The following is a 6,000-nucleotide window of genomic DNA, read 5'->3' as shown; positions in this document are numbered from 1 at the left end:
ATCTGAGAAAACATTTTTTCACGGGCAACTTACAAAGCAGACTGAGAGAAGATGTTTGCATTTAAATGAATTCTCGAGAACTTTCCATCATCTTATGTCTATCTCTGGAAACTGATGGAAGTCAAAGAAGTCAAAGAAGATCTTGCAAACTGACCTAACCTGGCAGAGAAGGATTAAATCATCACTTATGCCTGTTCTATCAACATCATCCTTTAAGTGTCCTTTGGACCACTTCTTGTCTTCCCATTACACTGGCAGGCAGCACCCCCTAGTGTGTACTGGACCCAGCTCCCCATTTCCTTGTGCCTGCTTATATCCAAGCATCTCCATCTCACTCTAGGGTACATCAGGGACTTCTAGACAGACTACATTTTAGATTTCTGGGGTCTATTTGTCATTTCAGGAACTGTTTGCGTGCTTAGTTGAAAACCTCCAGGTGAAGATACTCACCCACATACCTAGAGGTGACAATTCTGTGGACTTCTTTAATCGCACACCACCCCTTAGGTCTTCAGTTAGATTGCCTTTTGCTGGTCTATGCAGCCTATCTCTGAGCAAGAAATGCTTTAACATGTAAGAGGTAAACCATTCCACATGTTGTGTGTGAGAGAACTTCATATTCCACTCCTAAATAGATCTCAGATGTGTTCTAGCATTTGTGCTACATTACTTACAGATAGTGATGGAGAGATTCATATTGAGAGGCTGGGTGTACAAAATGTACGTCTGTCCCTATAGGCAGGGGACAAGTTAAGATCACAATGTAATCCACTAGACAATCATCTCACTTTGCCATAAAAGCATTTTATTGTAATGAATCCCCAGACCTTGTTAATTTTATAATGTAGAATGGGAGAAAATTATTCATCTCACTTTGCTTCACAGAAATAGCCAAAACAAGCCAGTACTTAGTGAAGCTAAGCATTTATTCCTTCCCCCCCCCCCCCCCCCCCAAGCATATGCATTCATCAGTTACATAGATCCATTCAAATAGGATATGAAACTAGAAATTAAATTCATTCAAATAGGATATGAAACTAGAAATAAAACTCACACAAATCCACCAAATTCTGGCTGAATCAAATGAAGTTTAATATAAATGTTGTCATGAACTATAAACTATTGAAAAGTTTGAACCAAGTCCAGTTTCCAGAGTACTTAAATCTTGGCCTCAAATTGATGGAACATGACCAAGAATCACCAAAAGATTGGCAAAACATAGAGAATCTACCCTGGGAATATAACAAAAGCCAAAGCTCAGAGAGGTTCACTTTGACAAGGTATCTGCATTTTAATGTCACTGAGTCAGCGACTGCCCCTCCTTCCTCCTTGCTTTCTTTCACAGATTGTAACTTGTATACAACTGAAAAACTTTAATGGAAAAGGATTGCTGAATGTTATTATAAAATATGTTTATAATGTATATGTAATTGCATAAAAGCATCCATGTGACAACATCAGGGTTTGTTACAGTTTTGATTATTTTGGTTATGAATGAAATTGGAAATATAAGGAAACACAGCACATGTGGAATCTGAGCACTTTTAAAAAAAAATCTGTTTCAGTCAATTCCCTCAACTCCTGCTCACCCCTCTGACTGACACCAATGCCCAAAGCAGCTGCTTGCTGCAAATCGGGTGGTTCACATCTTTGCTTTGTGTCACAAAGCAGCTGAATATAGAAATCTTAATTTTCTGTAGGTGTGAATTCTGTTAATCAGGCACTTACATTACAAACCTATTAATCTCTAAGCAGGTCATGAAGACACAGTGTAGCTTTAATAGTGACAGGTGGGATGATGTCTAGAATATCTAGTAATGAAATGATACTCTTTAATTCTTAGATCAGAAAAAAGTCATAGCTAAGTATATTGGGTTTTAGACTAAAGAAAGTAAAGGTGACAGAATTAATTTCAGAGTGGAAATTCTAGCAGCATCTCTGAAGACAAAGTCATAAGCCAGTCATGTAAACTACCTCTTTACAGTAACTTATGCTGAGAGAAGTACACAGATAAGCAGAGATTCATTTTAAAATAGTCCAGTGGCCAGAAGCCCACGGATTTGGAAAAGGAATGGAGTCAGTCATTTTACTGTCAATTATAATAATAAAGAACACCAACAACCTGCTCCTTTTTTATCATTACATATGCTTGCACATCTTTGAACAACAGTATGAAGTAATTTTAATGGAAGAAGAGATGACAGTTTCTTCACTCTGCACAGAGATAACAAAACTGAGATGTGCTAGGGGTCTTTAAAGGCATGGAAAATACAGAGACATTGAGTAGAGAAACACTATTCACTGTTTTTCTTAGTAATCAGGGAGTACTCAATTTATTTATCAGGCAGAAAGTTTAAAACAAAGGAAGTGATTTTTCACACTTCATTCATGAAGCCAAGCTATAATGATGATGATGGAATCTCATGCAAAATTAAATTGTGGAACTAATTAACACAGGTTGTTGTGAAGGTCAAAAGTCCAAAAGGCTCCAAAAAAGATTAATTAATAATAATAAATTAATTAATAAAAGATTAATTATAATTAAAAAATTATGCTGGAGAACAGATCTGTCAGAGGCAACATAGCATGATAGTTCAGATGAGACCCACTGTTCTGGAAATGTTCACAACAGTGATTGTCATGAACAAAGAGTTCATTTCAGGGAAATGATCAGGTCAAGCACTATTTTAATCAAATAATTGCTCTATCTGTTACTAGTGCTTGCAAGGCACAAAAGGAGAGACATGATGGACAGATGATCTGATTCAATATGACATTACTTATATTCTTTTCTGCTAGGTATTTATATGAATGAAAAGTAAATACTGAGTGATTGGTAGAATCTTAAAAGCAAATACAATTGGATAAAAGGCAACATAAGATGCAGAATAATGATCAGATGCTCCCTGGAGCACCATGACTGGAAGAGCACAGTTTGATTTTTCTTCTTGGTAACAGTTTTCCTGCTGGTTAAGAATTCAAGAGGATAAGCCACCATTCCTTTTATCATCCTCAAAACCAACAGACACTATATATTCCTCTGCCTAATTCCATATAATCAGCCTCCAAAAGTATTTTATGTATTTTTCACTCTAGTAATAAGTATTTGACAAGTTACACATATCATTATGGATTACATCCAAACAATTTTCTTTAGAGGAGAATAGTCCTCAGAGATCCTGATGACATTTATTAAACACTTACATGGGTTGGAGAGCACCAAAATATCACAGAAATAGCCTTTTCTGTATCTTGCCATTACTTCAGGGAATGTTTCAGCTGCAAAGCAGTACATCTATGATTAAATTTTAAAAAGACAGCATACGTGAACTCAGAGCACATTGTGTTAAAATACAATCCAAGGCTATAATGTGTCATAGGAAATTTCCAGTTCTCCTTACCATGTTTACAGAAAGAAGTGCTATGTTTTAACATTAAGTAGAAAAATAAGTTTCCATAGGCAATGACCAACAACAGCAACAAGTAAGAAGATGCATTTCAGTAGCCAACACATGTGGTAGTTCTATTAGCTCAGAGTTTTAAAGTAAGAATCCCCAAAGATCAGCTGCACGTGGGAGCTGCTTAATTTTGTGTCAGATACATGTACATTTTCCAACTCAGCAAACTGTGCAAGTAATTTGGCTAGAAATTGGATGGTTCCTGGCAATTTTAAGTACATGGAAGAATATATGCTAGGCTATTTTCTAGTTTGTTTTGCCCTCAATGTATTTGAACAAAAGGAAAAAAAGAGAAAAAAAAAAAAAAAAAAAAAAAAGGAAAAGTAGAAAAGCTTATAATATATTACAATAAAATAATCTTCAGTGTAATAGCTAGTAACCAATTCTGATGACTAAGGTTATTTACTGAGATCACCTTAAGTTTCTGACAGACTTCTTTTCACTTTCCATCCTGATCTATCAACAGCCAAACTAAAGTAGAAGAAATAACTCTACAGAATTCAATGCAACTGAAAGTGTAACCAGTTTAACCAGCACCAAACATCAGAGTGCTCCATATGTGTTAGTACAAGCTCACAGAATACAGATGTTTGTAGCAGATCACATGCCAGATCACATACCCCAAGGCTGTCTGGATGCCCAGTTCATACAGGAATGTGTGGTGTGTGTGGAACCCTTCTATTTTTTTTATTATTTGCCCAGGGCTAGGCTCAGTCTAGACCTTCCTCTTTTTTTGTTCTCTCCCCTTTCTAACAGAATACCACAGCTAGAAAATGGGATTTGTGCAAAGGAATTGTGCCCTCCAACAATGCCAAAAGGAATGTTTCTCAATCTATTACTATTAAATTCTGTTATTTTTTGCCATGATTTGTGCACTAGTGATGAGTGGGTTTACAACGATAACTCAGCTTTTCTGTTCCTATCCTTGTCTGTTCCTATCCTGCTTCTGCTTTGGTTTCTGATCCCTTCTTCATCATGCCTTTAACATATCCAGCATTGCATCTTCATCAAATTACAGGAATTGTTAAAAAATTTACAAAAATAAATATTTTTGTTACAGAAGATTAATAGAAAATAGTAGCTTCTGCCATCACACAGAGCACTGTACATAACTAAAGGGCCCTGATAAAACTGCTGTTATATACGTATTGGCAACTTGATCTAACTTCAAAGTGGGATTTATCTTCAAAGTTGGCCTTTCTTTGAGCAAAGAGACCAGATAACTTTCAGAGATCTTGTCTAATTTAAATTATTCTAGGGGTCTCTGTCCTGCAAAGAGATCATGGCTATTAACATTCACTGTAAATCCCAAAGGAGAGATCTATTAATAATAAACACTTTGTTGTATCCATTTCTGTAGTCACTGTCTTGTAGAACCATACTTAAGGCTCCAATGAGCATTTCCCTCTCCATAGCCACCTAAAGAAAACCATGGAAAAAATGAAAGTGAAGAGGTAGCTGCAGAGGAATCTCCTGTGAGAGCTACAGAAAAGGAAAATGAAGATCACAATAATATTCAAGGACAAAAATGACACACCTTCAATATTTCATTGCAGGTTTCTCCTCAGCATGTCTTCCACTGCTTCTGTGAAACGTGTGCAAACAAGGATCCAATAAATCCAGGCATGTACTTATCAGAAGTTTTTTAAAGACTTGGTCTTACCTCCACTGAAAATCAGGAAGGAAATTAAACTAAAAGAGTCCATTACAAGAGTTGCTGTTAGTAGACCCTCTCAAGAACAGCAGGAAAGCTTGAGAAGGATGTGGGCAGACAGAAACATGAGAAACATATTTGCATAGACCAGAAGATCTGAACGTGTGAAGGCTCTGGGTCATCTACGAAATCTGAAGCAACTCCACCAGGAGAGAAGGAATGTGGCTGCTTCTTGGGCAGGAAACACTGCTTGCTTTGCCCCAGCAGCCAATGCCAGTACCCAACTGCTATCTTGGTGACCAGCAAGGAATCTACCCTACTGATTTTAAAAAGCCAAATTCCCTAGGTACTCTGCTTTTTCTTTGTAGAGGTACTTACACATTTCAAAGAGCAGTGCTTCTGGGACCCAGCATTGAGGAAAAATGGATCTGCTGACTTCTGAAGTATCAGAAAGTGCCACTGCCAAAGGCACTTTCAAATCACTACAGAGAAGCTGCCAGGGCTCGTCTGTATTACAGTTTATTCCACCACACTACTGACCTACATATTCACTGAGGGTTCCTCAGGGACTGAAACCAAGCAGCTCAGAAATTACTAGAGCCAAATGATCAGGTTATATTCTCCTCAACTCTTTCATATGTATGAAAAAAATAGGCAATGACTGACCTCCTTTGGATAATATAATGTATGCACATGCTTTCAGGGATAGAAGGGCAACATAAAAGCAGTTGGCAGAGGGAGAAAATACACCCTGTTCATGTGCATATCTATTCTAGTAGTACCTTGGCTTCCTTCTCTATGCTCTAAAGAGACTGCTCTGTAGATATGGTGTGACAAGAAGAATCATGCCCCAGTTAAAAGGGAGCAGTTTTTTTGCCTTCATCTCTC

Source organism: Heliangelus exortis, chromosome 3 (assembly GCF_036169615.1).
Source record: "Heliangelus exortis chromosome 3, bHelExo1.hap1, whole genome shotgun sequence".
NCBI classification, from domain to species: Eukaryota; Metazoa; Chordata; class Aves; order Apodiformes; family Trochilidae; genus Heliangelus; species Heliangelus exortis.
The sequence above is the reverse complement of the archived record's forward strand: the minus strand, read 5'-3'. Positions refer to the sequence as shown.